Source organism: Paramisgurnus dabryanus, chromosome 2, assembly GCF_030506205.2.
Source record: "Paramisgurnus dabryanus chromosome 2, PD_genome_1.1, whole genome shotgun sequence".
Lineage (NCBI taxonomy): Eukaryota > Metazoa > Chordata > Actinopteri > Cypriniformes > Cobitidae > Paramisgurnus > Paramisgurnus dabryanus.
In genome coordinates this window covers 24,642,887-24,658,217 of record NC_133338.1, presented here as the reverse complement: position 1 = coordinate 24,658,217, position 15,331 = coordinate 24,642,887, and positions in this window count along the sequence as shown.

The window sequence follows — 15,331 nt, the reverse complement described above, 5'->3', positions numbered from 1 at the left end:
GTTACACTGCCGCCTAGCGGAGACAGAGAAAACTCTCTGTCAGTAATCCCAATTGAACCTGCATATTCAATATCACAGACAAACTGTATGATCGTCTGGCATATTGAATATAGGTACTATTTAGGTGTGATGAAATGAGATATGATGTTATAAGGTGGACTTATTCAAATCTTATTGTTTTCATATCAAGTAAAATAAAAATGTATACACATAATTAAATGATTACTACTACAGTTTTTCTCAGTCACTTTGGTACATTTCTCAGATCAGAATTGAAATTCTCAAAACTACCTATTTAATCTTCACATCCTTCACAGCAGTTTCTCATTTCTTTGAAGAAGTTGCAAATGCTTTGCTACATCCATGCAAATGATTACGTAGCCTACAATCTCTTTTTCCTACTTTATCAATTGTTTATGTCATGTTGATCAAAATGTATTATAGGGGGTCTTTACATGCAAAATGGTTGAACAAGTTGTCATTATAGACTTTTTCCTAAATCTGTCTTGAATTGATCAATTGTCACCTTTTAGACACTCTCCGCGGGGATCTCGTCCCTGTACAAGAGAGGGGTCAGATTGGGGATGACCTGCCAAAGTACCTGATAGTTTGGGGCAATGTTAGTTTCCATCGCTCCAACATCGCCAGGCAAAGGTTTGCGGCCCACAACAGATTCCTGCAGAGGCTGGATAAGACATAAAAAGACTCTTTCCATCGCAAGAGAAGATATTCATTGTGATGTGGATGAGAATTTGTGGACAGGAACGCACTGCATGTACAGTTTTCCCTAAAGAGATTGTCCTATGTTTCTGTATCGCTATGACATGGTCTGTTAACAAATTACAGTACAATCATCAGAATTTTACATCAGAACATCCCTCCAGAGTGAACAGTTATATTGACAACAAGACTAAGCAATTTAACTGTCTTATCCATACACAACGACACAAGGACTTTTGAGAAAAAGACTGGCATTTTGCAGGTCATTTATGGTGTTTTGCTTTTTTGTTTGCTCCAATGTTTTAAAGGACTTTGCATCAGCACATAAACCTCTTAAGCAGTAGCAGGTTATTGTTTATGTAGGTTCTACATTATACACCATTCACGTCTGTTTTAAAGGAAGTGAATAGAATCCATGTAAAAACTTAAGGTCTGGTTCTTGGTGGTGATTGTAATATGACTCACACGTGTTACTCATACACATGGAGGGCATTCTGAGCTGGCCTGTGGTAATAAAACTGAAGGAAGTGACCGTGAAAAATATGGGTACAGTGACTAATCTCCATTAAGCAAGAGCCATACAGAGGATTATAGGTACAAGTACTTAAAGGGTATGGCACACAAACAACAGTAAGTGGAGTGTAATATCAATAATGATGACCAATTTTAAAGTGAAATTTATATAGCTTGAACGCATTTAATGTTTCTTCATAGTGTGTAATATAAATAAGTGCCGAATTCCTCATACAGAACAGACTGTAATGAGTCATTCATCATTCATCGCATTGTTTTTCTGCTATTATAACATCAGGGCAACTCTAGCTTTAGTCATTCAATAAGGCTGCACCATAATAAGCTGTCACTGCGGATCTCACGATTCCTGAAATCGAGTTCTATATTTGACAGATAATAGATAGCAGATAGATTACTGGTAGATTGTTATCTGAAAATCATCACCATATCCCAACTCACTCTGATTACACAGACCACGACCGGAATATGAAGTTCACCGGGAGGTCTGATGGCTTTCAGCTGCTAATCTGGTTTGCATTACAGTTGGTGGACGCAGTTTAGCCACAAAAGTTTACAGTGCATACACTCATTACCTGATATAAAGGCTGAATCATTCTGATTTGCCTAATAAATCAATCCGGGTCATTCCCAGTGTTTCCAAGTCCCGAGACCTCATAGCAGGTTTGAATATAAACAGCTCTTTAACCGTAGACCCGTAGAAGATTATCAAGCATTAAAAAAGACTAGAGACCACTCTCTGAATCAAAAAATCGAGTAAAAATTTGCTTTAGTTTGGTCACTCTGGAATCACATATTAATCATACTGTATCACCCTATATATTATATTGCTGCCATACTTTCAAGCACTTTGTTTTTAGTTCCTGAAAAAAGACATTATTGCTCCATAAATAACCTTTAAAGGGATAGTTCATCCAAAAATAAAAAATTTGCCATCATTTAATCACTTTTATGTTGTTACAAACCTTTCTTTGTTCTGATAAACACAAAAGATGATATTTTGATGAATGTTTGTAACCAAACCGATCTGAGGCCCCATTGACTTCCATAGTTGATATAAAGAATATTATATATATATAGTGAATGGTGCTTTTGATTGGTTTGGTTACAAACATTCCTCAAGACTTCCTTCGTGTTCACAACAAAAAAAAGTTTACAGATTTGTAACAACATGAGGGTGAAAATATTCATTTTTGGGTGAACTATCCCTTTTGAACTAAACGTGTAGTTCACAAAGGTTCAACAAACTAAAAAAGGCAAGAGACTGAAATTTGACTGGAAGGGTGAGATTAAAGATGTCAAGGTTATATTTTTATGCAAAGTTCTAAACATTAGATGATTTTATGTAGAAAACAGTAACAGACTTTCACAATCAGGCAGTGTCACATGTAATGTCACGGTGATGTCATAATCTTTATATAATTTTTTTTTCATAACTCCATAAATATTTGCATACTAAACTTTGATTTGCCTTTGCAAAGCACGAAAGCTGGAAAACACCGGATGATGTTGAGCTCAAAGCTGCATTTAAACGGCATTAAAAATGATTCAAAATAAAGGCCTGCATGTGGAGTTGTGTACAGCCTGTCAGAATCAAAGTTTCAAACACATTTATTCATAATAAACTCAACACAGAGTTAAAATTTATTTTCAGTGTCCTGGTGTAAATCGACGGAACACACGACACCAGGCATAAAATCCAGAGATCAAAACACGCGGCACCGAACAATATAAATAAGTAAAGGGAACTGCACACGAATATTTAGAGACCAAAAATCACAAGAAATTAAATGTATTATTCGAAACATGTTTGTAACAATTGCAGCATCACAGGTCAAAAGGTAACGGCTAAGCAGTTGAAAAGGACATGTGTGCCCAACTATAACTCTCACAACCAAGGTTGCCTCTAGGTCCATCTGGGGTTAATTGAACAACAAGATGCAGGAAGTGTGGTTCTTATTAACACTGTCAACTTTTTCTCATGTCCTCCTGTCACCCCTACCCTGTGTTTCGAGCCTTTCCAATTGCCTTGTTCTGCTTGCTAAACATTTGAATGTATATGCCTTCGAAATAAGATTGGTTAAGCTTGTGGATGCTAGTTGGTTTAGGGGTTGTGTATATTGCAGATTAAAACAAAAAGGCATGGAGACATGGAGATGTTAAAACATTCACAAGCTAAAAGGTACAGTGTTAAAACATTGCAGCATGCAGTTAAACAACTTGGTTTTGCAGTCTCACCCCATTTCGTCAATATTTGACGACACTTGACCATTCGTCATATGTTGACGTGAAGGGTATACCTTTCGCGTCATTTTTTGACGAACTGGGGACTTCAATACTATTACGTCCGTTGCATTCTCTTTCCTATTTTATTACCATTTGCGCGTCGGTTTAGGGTTAGATTTACATAATGACATCCCTACCCAAACCTAACTCTAACCCCAACGCCAGGTGACAACTGTTTCTAACCCCAACGCCAGGTGACAACTGTTTAATTTCGCGTACACTGTTTAATTTCGCGTACACTGTTTAATTTTGCGTAATCTAACCCTAAACCGACGCGCAAATGGTAATAAAATAGGAAAGAGAATGCAACGGACGTAATAGTATTGAAGTCCCCAGTTCGTCAAAAAATGACGCGAAAGGTATACCCTTCACGTCAACATATGACGAATGGTCAAGTGTCGTCAAATATTGACGAAATGGGGTGAGACTGTGTTAGTTTTGCAAGTCAATCTAATCTATTGTACTATTGTAGGTTTTGACTTAGTTGACATTACTTATAAAAAGTTGAAATTGTTTAACTTAATTTGTTTATTATTAATTTATTCATATTTTGTGTCAGGTTGAAGAAGAAGTTTATGTCAGACACTTAACTGGCATTGTTTTCGGGAATAACTGGGTGTGGCAGAAAGTCATGTACTTTTTACACATGATTTGGTATGTCATACAACATGTTTACCCAAGCAGCTTTTGGGAATTTCCGAAATGGCTAAAAATAGAAAAACAAGATCAGAGAAAGAGTCTGACAAAGGTGAATATTTCATAGACTAATAAAAATAAGTGATTTGTTATTAACATTATCCTTTTTTTCTTTTTCGCCCTTGTGACATTATTTTTTAGAGAGAAGACCCAATGAATGCATTTAAAATCTATGCTTTCATGCATAGTTTTAACACTTCTGTTCCTCTAAATGCATACATATGTTTTTTCCCCTCTTTCCTTTTATGAGAATTAAGCATTAGAGAGCAAAATGGTCCAATTTAGGATTTTACATTTCCTTTGGTGTGTAAGTGGGTATTAGTAGGTTAACAATATGCAAAAGGTACAAACCCCAAGGTAAACAATGACGAGAGCTATCGTCTCCAACGTAAATCTCTTTTCTTGGACTACAACAAACACACGGATTGTAGGCAACAGTTTACTTTCTTGGGTCTGTTGACGTGGACACGACCGACATAATCATAATTCATCTGGCTTTGAATCACAATCTGTAAGTTAACTCCTATTAGCATTGCATTGTGACCGAATCTTTCAAACATGTTAAGGAGCGTCATATTTCTGGCTGACGTCAGAGGTATTCAGGCCAATCCCAATGTATACAGATTAGCTGGCCAATCAAGTACACAGCGCTTTTCACATCAATGAGTTTTGTAAAAAAATCAGGAAAGCTGTATATCTGGAGCTATAAACACATTGTATTATGCCAAAAACACAATTAACTTGGTTTTTAACAATGAATAAAAAACTTTTCTTTCACAAAGAAGCTCCATACTTTGGGAAACCCAGAACATTTGCAACCTGCTTCCCAATGACAAGCACATTCCCGATCCTCAAACCAGATGGAGGAGAGAAGAAACAGATGAGGGAGAAATGGTCGTATGTGCTTGTGCGAAAGCCTTTCAGATGTGCCGTGTGAGCCGTGCGGTTCAGTAGTAGGTTATCTGAGAGAAATAAAAAATAAAATGATTCTCTAGTCTCATGCCAGTGTCTATGTCAAATTACTTTGTGATGTTTATTACAATGTAATTACGGCTTAATAACGGTTAATAGTTGCACAACAACGCAAGTAAATATTTAATATTGTCAAAATGTCAGAACACATATTGAGCAAGTTTCGTCATTGTTTGCTGTGCTTAATTTACTCAACAAATGCTTTCGCTTTGTTCTTCTTTTCCCCGCACACATCTGTTTGTGGAGTCAAAGGTTCAGAACTTTCAGTAACACTAAAATTGACACTCACACACACACACACACACACAATTCCAGCAAGAAGTCAAAATGTCAGAAGACACCTTCACATTCTTATTTTTACAAGGTTGTTCATGCAAAAACATGTCTTGTTTATAATGCCTTATTGTGCATCCCACAGAAAGCTTTTCCTTCTTTAATTTTATTCAATTTGTCACTTATCACTGAGCAGACATCATGATAACATCTCAATTTATAACCAAAAGAAAAAATATTTTATATAAAGAACGCTCTAAAGACAAACGGTGCTAAATAGCACTAAAAGTGATTCACTGGCTCGTAATTATAGGGGAACCATTTTAAGTGCCATATGTAGTACCTGTGTAGCACCTGTGTTGAACTATAGTGTGCTATATAGAACCATATCTGGTGCTATAGTGGTGCTATATCACCCCTGAATGGTTCTTCATAGGTGCTATATAGTACTAAAAATGGTTCCCCTATAATTACGAGCTTTTAGTGCTATTTAGCACTAATTTTTTTAGTGAATGCTTTAGAAATAATACAAACATGACAGCAGATAAAAATATTGCATTAATTCACTGAAGATTGGGATGGAGAGGATATGGTAAAGCCCTGGATGGAGAGAATAATATTTGAACCATTCTTGTTTCAAGAACATGTGGAGTCATTTTAGCCAGGAATGGCTATAAACGCACCCTTTAAGGAAGATCTCTTAACCGGTCTGTTTTGACATCTTCCCCTTTTATTATTAGCATAAGAGATCATCATCTGAATCAAATTATTTATTAAAGAAGAGGTTTCGATTTCAGAACAAGTATCTAAAATAGAGCTATCAGCATTTGAAGAGTAATAGGACCCAAAAGAATCTGACAACCAAAGGAGTCCAATCTAATCTAACCACATTCCCAGCAACTACATTCCAACGCAGTCATTCAATCCGATTTGGTCTGAAGCGGAGAGGATGTCAGTATCTGGTCCTTTGTGTCTTGTATGGGATGCATTCAGCTGATGAATGAAATGTGGTTTAGGTTTTCCAGTACACTTATTGGTGTCAGAACTAAACAGGTTTGCTCTATATTTTTGACTTTAAAGGGAACGCAAGTCAAACATTTTGTTAAAGATGGACAAAGTAAATGTGCAGACATAATGATGCTAAAATGAGAATCTCAGGTGTCCTACAGCAATAGCTGTACCATATGTAAAGTGTAATGTAGTTTTATTTGTGGTGGGTTCACCATGCAAAAAGCTGTGCACCAGACAGACAGTTAAAGATGAAGTGATTGAACGGTTAGGTGGATGGAGATGGATGGCTCAATGATGACCCCCACTACGCTCCGGCTTTGTGCGGGCCAGCGCTATTAGCATCTCCATGTGACAATAAATTGCCAATCACACAAACAGACATTCCCGCACACCCTCAGCGATTCACAGCAATGATGGATTGGCCCCTTTAGGGCTGTGTAAGAACAAGGGTGTGTGTCGCTGTCAGTGTTCAAATTAAACCCTAAACCCCTCCCAGAACCCCCCGAACACCTTGACTGAAGGGGAGGACACACAGAGAGCTCAGAGGAAGCCGGAGTTTTGTTTCCGTAACCTTTGACTCCTGAAGACCATCAATAACCTCCCAGTAGCACAGAAAGAGGGAGGGTGGGCCGCCATCCATCTTCATCGAAAGAGAGGAGAACGTGCGCACGCTGTCTCTCCACCATCGCTCCATCTTCTGCCGCACTCTCACTTTCACTCTCTCCCGTTTTCCGCACTTTTGGATGAATGGTTTGTTTGAGCGATTTCTTTGCCTGTTAGATCTTCAAATTTATTGAGATTTTTAAAACTATAGTATGTAAACAGTTTTTTTTTGCAACTTTACAAAAAACATTTTTTTACTGACAAAACATTTATTTAACCTTCTAAGACCCATGATTTTGTTGTTTGCACCATAATATGTAATTCTGTGTAACTGGAACCTGTTGTACACATGGACAAATACACTGCTTTGTGTTCCAAGAAAAATATTTGGTTATTATATTTATAGATTCTTTCTAACCACAAAATAGCTGGAAGAAATCTGAAAAAAGACAAACCAAAACTCAGGTCTTAGGAGGTTAAACAACAAAATGGTGATTAGAGTAGTGGCCAAATTTTCTTTAATGCCCCACGATGCCATAGAATAATTAATTTGGCAAAAATATACAAAAATAAATATACAAAAAAAATCAAAGAATAACAAAAAGCTTCAGAAAAATAAAACATACACTGACTACAAATTACTTGTTACTAATATGAGTTGATAAGTTACTTCATATTTTGTAGCAATTCTCCTGGGCCTTGACTTTCGTTTATAATCCAAGCCTGCCCAGTCTCACAAAATTATATACCTATAGATATGTAAATTGTTTTATTCTTTTTTGTGATAATATCACACATTTCTGCGTTTTTTCGTGATCGTATCATGAATTTTTGTTTATGTGTCATTGTCAAGTATTGGTTACTCAACTGCTTTTTCCTATTTTCAAACCATTTTCGCTTCGTTTTAGGGTTAGATTTGGTGTCTGCGTTAGGATGTCACTTTAAGTATTGGTTTATAAAAAAAATCTGATTTATTTTTTATATTATCTACATTTTAAAACATTGTCGCCTGGCGTTAGGGTTAGAGTTGGGTTTGGGTAAGGATGTCATTTTATGTAAATCCAACCCTAAACCAAAGCGACAATGGTAAGAAAATAATAGTTGAGTAACCAATACGTGACATTGACACATAAATAAAAATTCGTGATATGGTCACAAAAAAACTCGGAAATTCGTGACAGTATCACGAAAAATAATAAAAAATTACGTGACTATAGGTTTGTAATTTCGTGAGACTGGGTTGTCCAAGCACACCATTGCAACATGATTCAAGTTTTTCTTACATCCTTAATAAGATATTTTCATAAAAAGCAAAGTCATAAATTTGTCCAAGTTTGACATCACTCTTGCCCGGGACTGTATGTTTACTACAGGGAAAATATCAGTGTCTTCTGGGTTTGAGGTAAAACCACTTTTGTCCTTTCCCAAGTAGAAGAACCCACCATGTTTGCTTTGTTTAGCTTATTACAGTTTTTCTAAGTTGCTTTGAAGCATTTCATTCTTAAAACTTGCTAAATAACGAGTGCATTTCTAGTGAACAATTTGTACAAAATGCACAATATCATGGATGTCCTGCAAAAGCCTGTAACTATATTTTTAAGTCCGTAAACATGTCAGTCTCATCAAAATAGCAAGTTTGTGTGTCATTGTTCATGAACAAGAGAGTCAAAATGTTTAGCCATGTTGTCAATATACCGAGAGTACACATACGAGTGTCAGTATTTTCTAGTGTAAACGGTGGCCGAATTCACATTTTCAATTTTTTTCTGTAAACAAATTACACACATTGTGATATTGAAAAAAAAAAACTAATTTTACTGTACAAATAAAAAAATACAAAATTAGAAAGGCTGGCTGGAAAGGTTGGCTGGATTAGAAAAGCAGTAAGACATGTCAAATAATCTGTAACTCAAAATTTCAACATTCACTTGAGCAATTTATCAATTCAGTTCACATTTACAAAGAAAGTAAAAAAATTGTGATGCACCGATGTATCGGCTGCCGATATTTATCGGCCGATTTTTGATGAATTTGAAACCATTGGCATATCGGCAATAGCACGAGAAAGGCTTTATTAATTAACTGCATAGAAATCCATTATATGTAAAAAATTAGTTAATGTTGTTAATAAAAAAAATGCTGAATAGCAAAAACCACCTTTGAAGGTTGTCATGCTGTCTTATTATATTTGTTTTAGCTTAATTTGTGCCTCTCTTATTATGTTGGTCAGTTGAATGTTAATTAGATCCAATCCATGTTCAGTAAAAATAATTTGATGCAGAAATAAACTTGCTAATAGACCAACTGTATAGTATTGTATACAAGTGTTTAATATCGGTATCGCCATCGGCCAGAAGTTGTCTGTTTAAATCGGTATCGGTCCAAAAAATCCTATCGGTGCATCCATGGAAAACATGCTTACAGTAACAGATTATGACACAAAGGCCAACAATTTAGCATGACATGCCTTGCATGATAAACTAATTAATAAATGTTCTGAGGAAAAATTACATACTGTAAGCAATTAAAAATAGCAAACAGCAGACAATGATATACATAATACTGAATAAAATCTCCATGGTTGTATCAGCATTTGCAATTTGCCTAAAACAATGAGAATTTGCTTTTATGTTGTTCACAACTGACTTGATGATGTGGAGGTGAAACTTTTTTCTCAGATTTTATGTTGGATTGGAGTTTATCCATCTCAATATAGTAGGGGTGAGTGAGGCATAAACTAACGCAGGGTTAATTATAATGCAGCTACTTCACATTTTTATACAGGGCCCAGCAATCTTTGCTTTTGGTCTTTTTCTCTTACTGTCAGAAGATGATGATCGGCGAATTTGTGAAAAGTTTTGATGTGTTTTGGTTAAGATATTGAACAAAGACTTTTTTTAAAGTTGGGTGTGTAAGTCACCAATCCACCAAACTCCCAGTAACTGATTGCTGGGATTGAAATTAATGTTACACACTGGGGTTAGTTGTAAAACAGTGTTACAATTAAGCCTCCAGTGTACAATGATAATAAAATGAATACAATGCAAATACTATTAATCAAAATGATAACAGTTAATACAATATCAGAGGAAATAATTGACAATTATGATTTTTTTTTTGTCTTAATTGTAATTGTAATTATTTATATGCGTTGATGCATAATACAAAGAGGATTAGATGAAGGATCATGGTTGGATAGATATCCACACATTCATCTATTATAGGCAGATATAAACAATTTCCATATTTAGTATATAGACAGAATTTTATTGGATTATTTGTGCTTAAAGCAGACATATCATGCTTTTAAATCTGTCCTTTTTACATATAAATCATCTATTTGTGGTCTATATAAAGCGAAACTGCAATGCTTGGGTCTGAATTCCTCATTATTATAGCCCCACAGGCCCCCTTTCTACCTCTTTTCTGATGTGCATCTGAGAGCAACTCGTTTTGGTACTGTCTTTTTAAATGCACGTCATACCCTGCCCCCTCTCCAGGTTGCAGAGGTGACACTCGGTTAAACTGCACCCCGTTCGGCCATTTTTGTAGTTTTATAACAGAGATATGATTATCTAGCTGCACAGAAACTTTTTATTTACTCGTTATTCACAAAATGTCAACAACGGAAGACTTGTCCATCCAGCCTTATATGTTCGCGCCAGAGTCGGAAACGGAGCGAGATGAAAATGAAGACGACGAACCTGCAGAACAACATCTTCATATGGAGGTATCGCAATGGTGTGTTAATGCCGGCTGTCTTATTTCAGAATATTAACAATTATAAAGTTGACTATTACTCTTGGTTAATTGTAAGTTGTTGTAATATGCTATAACTTAATCCCGGGTTGATGACCACATGCGACATCCACAGGCTGCAGCCTTCGGATTGAGAAACAGCACTGCTAAACCATGACCACCGTGTACTTTACTGTTTTTAAAGTTTTTTACAGCTTACCGAAGTGCTCTGCTCGTCGTCTCCAAAGATAGAGTAATTGACCCCTCAATCAGACGAAGTCTATCGGCAAATCCTTCTTTATACTGGTGGAGGTTGGTGAAATAGTTATCCTTCGTGCACTAAAAAATGACATTTCCGTGAAAAATAAAACTCAACCAGGCACAGGTTCAACAACCGAACATTTTGATTTACTCTCTCGTAACTTCTGCATCCTTGAGCTTGGACTACAATATCGCAGCGAGAAATATAAAATGGCGTATTGCTCGTAGTGTTGGGCTGGAAGTCGATGTCCTTATTTAGCAGTTCCGCTGCAAATACTGTGACGTAATTGTTCAAAAAACGTAATACACTGTAAAAAAATTCCGTAGAAATTTCAATGTTATTGCAGCTGGGTTGCCGGTAATTTACCGTAGATTTACATTTATGTTATTTACTGGAACGAGTTTGTTCAAAGTTAAATAAATGTTAAATATTAACAAGTCTTTATCTTTACAGAATAAAACTATACAATAACAGCCTCATGCAAAGCATTCTGGGAACCAGAAATCATCATCAACCTTTTTCTGTTTTTTGCTTCAGATTTTGTTTCCCAGAATGCTTTACTTGATGCTGTTTTTTAAGTTTTACTCTGTAAAGACAAAGACTTGTAAATGTTTAATGTTCATTTAACTTTGAACAAACTCTTGCCAGTAAATAACATAAATGTAAATCTACGGTAAATTACCGGCAACCCAGCTGCAATTTCTACGGAATTTTTTTACAGTGTAGATAATAGAAAAATCAGAACCGGTTGGAAAATATGACCAAAACAGAATATAAAGATATCAACAAAGCACCTGAAGAGACTAATTTCAACTTTTATGTATTTCTAAACACTACAAATATACAACAAAATGCATTTAAGAGCTAAGAAAGTGGATTTAGCATGATATGTCTCCTTTAAACAAGATTTTCTAGCAGGTTTGTTACAAGGAACCCCACCTATGGGGTAAGCTGTACCGTTTGCACTCCTGTCACTTTCGGTGTAATTGTACAATACCGGTAGGTCTCACAAACAAACTTTAAGTGTTCATTTGTAGCAGAGATGTGTGTGTTGATTGTGCAAAAAAATGATTAATGTAACTTAAATATCTTTTGAATGATAGAGTCAAAGCCAAAAAGCCAAAAGGTTGTTCCCCGCTCTACCCTATACCACATCAAACAGCTTTCATGACTACTGTTAGATAAACCGCTGTGTACAGACTGAAAGACAGAGGCTGAGATAAGTACCCAGATGACTATTTCCATAATCAGTCTTGTATAAACCCAGACACTATGCAAATATCAGAGTCCCGCCACTGTTCTTCCCTCTATAGCTTTTTATCGGACCCATTTGCACACATTTAAACAATAACTCCCAGCATCAACTCATAAACATGCAGGTTATTTTTACCTCGCTTCCGGATGAGACAAAGATCCGTGGGTGAGCGTACTATCTGCTTTTACCATTGCCGGTAAAACGGTCTTTCATCTGTTCAACTTCTTTTTTCTATTTTATCCCACATTCTTCTGCACGCTATGATGTCCATGTCACACACACACAATCACCCTTCTCTGTTTTTCTCTGGATGCTGAGACAGGACTCGTTCACTGAGAGAGTGACCTCACCTGACCTATGCTGCTGTGGACATGGCCACTTTCACTACATACATTCATCAATGTCTCGCTCTAATGGACAGCATTTTGGCGCAGCCAGAGGAATCAGTGAAACAATAAAACTTGCACTTAGTGAAATGTGCAGTCATTAGCACATACAGTATTGACTAAAGACTGATCATCTATAGATGATTAGGAGCATTCAGTCATTAACATGACCTTAGTCAACATTAAAGATATCAAGGTTATATGTTCACAGAATGTTCTTGTAGGATGATTTTATGTGGAAAATGACATTTCACCGGATTTTCACAGTCAGGGTCACGAATGAAAATTACACCCCACCACTCCATTCAGCTTAGATTGTTATAAAAGTTTTATCGTTTTATACATTTCCCAGGAAGCAAATCTGGACTTCCCACAATTGTTGTAAAAACAGTGTGTGCTCCAAAAATGTTAGTAAGCTGCAGATCTATATACAATACAACATTCCAGTTTGCCAAATAATGGAAGTAATCTGCAATAAGTGATACGCTTACTGACAAAATGCAGCTAGTTTCAAAATGTAAGTAGGTAGGACGTATCATGTACCCAGATACAATAGGCCTGTTATGTTATCATATATTCTACAAATGAATATGCATACAATAATGGATAATTTGTAATATAGATTTGAAAATAAAAATTCAATGCACACCTATTTTTTTGCATTGTTTTTCTTTGTAATGGTCTATTTTAAGATTTTTTGCTCTGCTTAAACAACATGCAAACATGAGCACTGATTATGATAGAGATAATTCAGCTTCTCTATCTACTCTTTTCTTCACATGCAAATCATCGCACAATCAGAGTACAAAAATAATGTGCATATATCAATGCAAACACCTATGTTATTCATGGTCCATGCTTATTCCTCCGGGTTTAATATTTATTCACTACTTCTAACTTTTTAGTAGTTCCTGATATGATAAGCTTCTACCTATAATGTAATGTAATGTAAAGGGTTAAATTACCGAAGAAAACAGCACACGCTTGACTTGAGGGTTAAACGTTATGGAAAACTGTCCAAAAAGGACTGGGTCGTCAGATTCCTTCACCATGGGTTAGTTGACAAAAGTATAAATCATTCATGCAAGTGTTTTTTTCTTAGGGCGTAAGAAACAATTCATCTTCAGTTTTACATTTGGCTCAACAGGCCCAAAGCTGCCAGAACTTCCGAACTTCACCCTCAGTCCTGCGGCTGGAGGGTGGGAGACGGGCACTGAGATGGGCAGTAGGAGGCAGGATTCATCATCCGGTTCTAAGCTGGCATCGCTCGGTCCTTGAACCCTGACAAAAAGCCTGTCGCGCTCAAGTGAGCCTCAAAAGATTTGTTTCGCCCAAACATGTGGGGGATCCGCAGTCCTGGAGGGCCACGGTGACTCTTCCGAGAGGATGAAGAAGTGGATATGGAAAATGTGTTTGTGGTGTGGTCACAGTTCAGTGATGCCCTCCACGCACTGTCATAAATGAGGTGGCAGGGGGCAGACATCACTGCATGACGGGACAGTGATCGCACAGAATTGGATACAGCAGGTTTTATTCGTCACCATGAAAAGAGAGAAAAACAATGGAGCAAGACGGAGTGGAAATAAACAAGTTGTTTACAAGGACTTTAAAATAGTACAGTTATACAACATGGTTTAAGTTTATCCGACGACTCATCTAATAGTCAGCCACCATTGCCCACTATAGTAGAAGTCTTCACGAGTCCACTTAGATCTGAAAACCCGAGACCAGAATGGGTTTGGGTCTAAAAGTTTCACGTGTGCCTAGGACGCGGGTCAGGTAGCCAGACCTGTCAAACAATTTTGAAATACACATTTTAGCGTGCATGCGGGGCCGCAGACTGCACACACATCGGTGCAATTTATATTCGGGTTAAAAAAATATTGCCACTGGGTCGGGTCTAATTTTCTCGGGTTGGTCTCAGGTCGGGTCTTTCTTTAAATAAAAATTACTAATGGAAGTTGGGTTTGGGTAAAAATTTATTTGGGTCATTTCGGGTCGGGCTACATCTCTTTTGGACCCGAGAAGACCTCTACACTATCAGGTCTACCCTACTTTAGAATTTGCAGTGTGGATCGTTCTTCCCACTTACTATAAGAGTCTGGTTTAGCAAAATAAAGGGTGAATTCTTATGAACAAACACTATTGCTGGACTTCTAAGATACAAATATTCACAATTTAGTGAATCATTTTAATTAAAAGTGCAAAACTATATTCAAAGGCTTCGATGCAAAACCCTCCAAATGAGTCTGAAAAATTTGCATTTTCGATAAGGCTCTAATGTTTAGGTTCAGTCATTTCACTTTATTGGCAATGAAAAGATTATTAGTTAGTAATTGAAATCCCTTATTTTCAAAGGTCACTTTAAAATGTTATTGATTCTTAACAAATTTGACTCTTTCACCCTCTTAGGAAATCCAAAAATCTGTTCACTGTCCATTCTGAATAAAGATAAATGGAAAAAAAAAATCTGTAGTTATATATTGAGTAAACCACCTTTATCCAGGTAAAAACGTGCAGCTCGACATTCGAAATCCATACCATCATTCATCCAATTCTTGAATGGACTTTGCTATAAGAAATATTTGTGCCATTTAA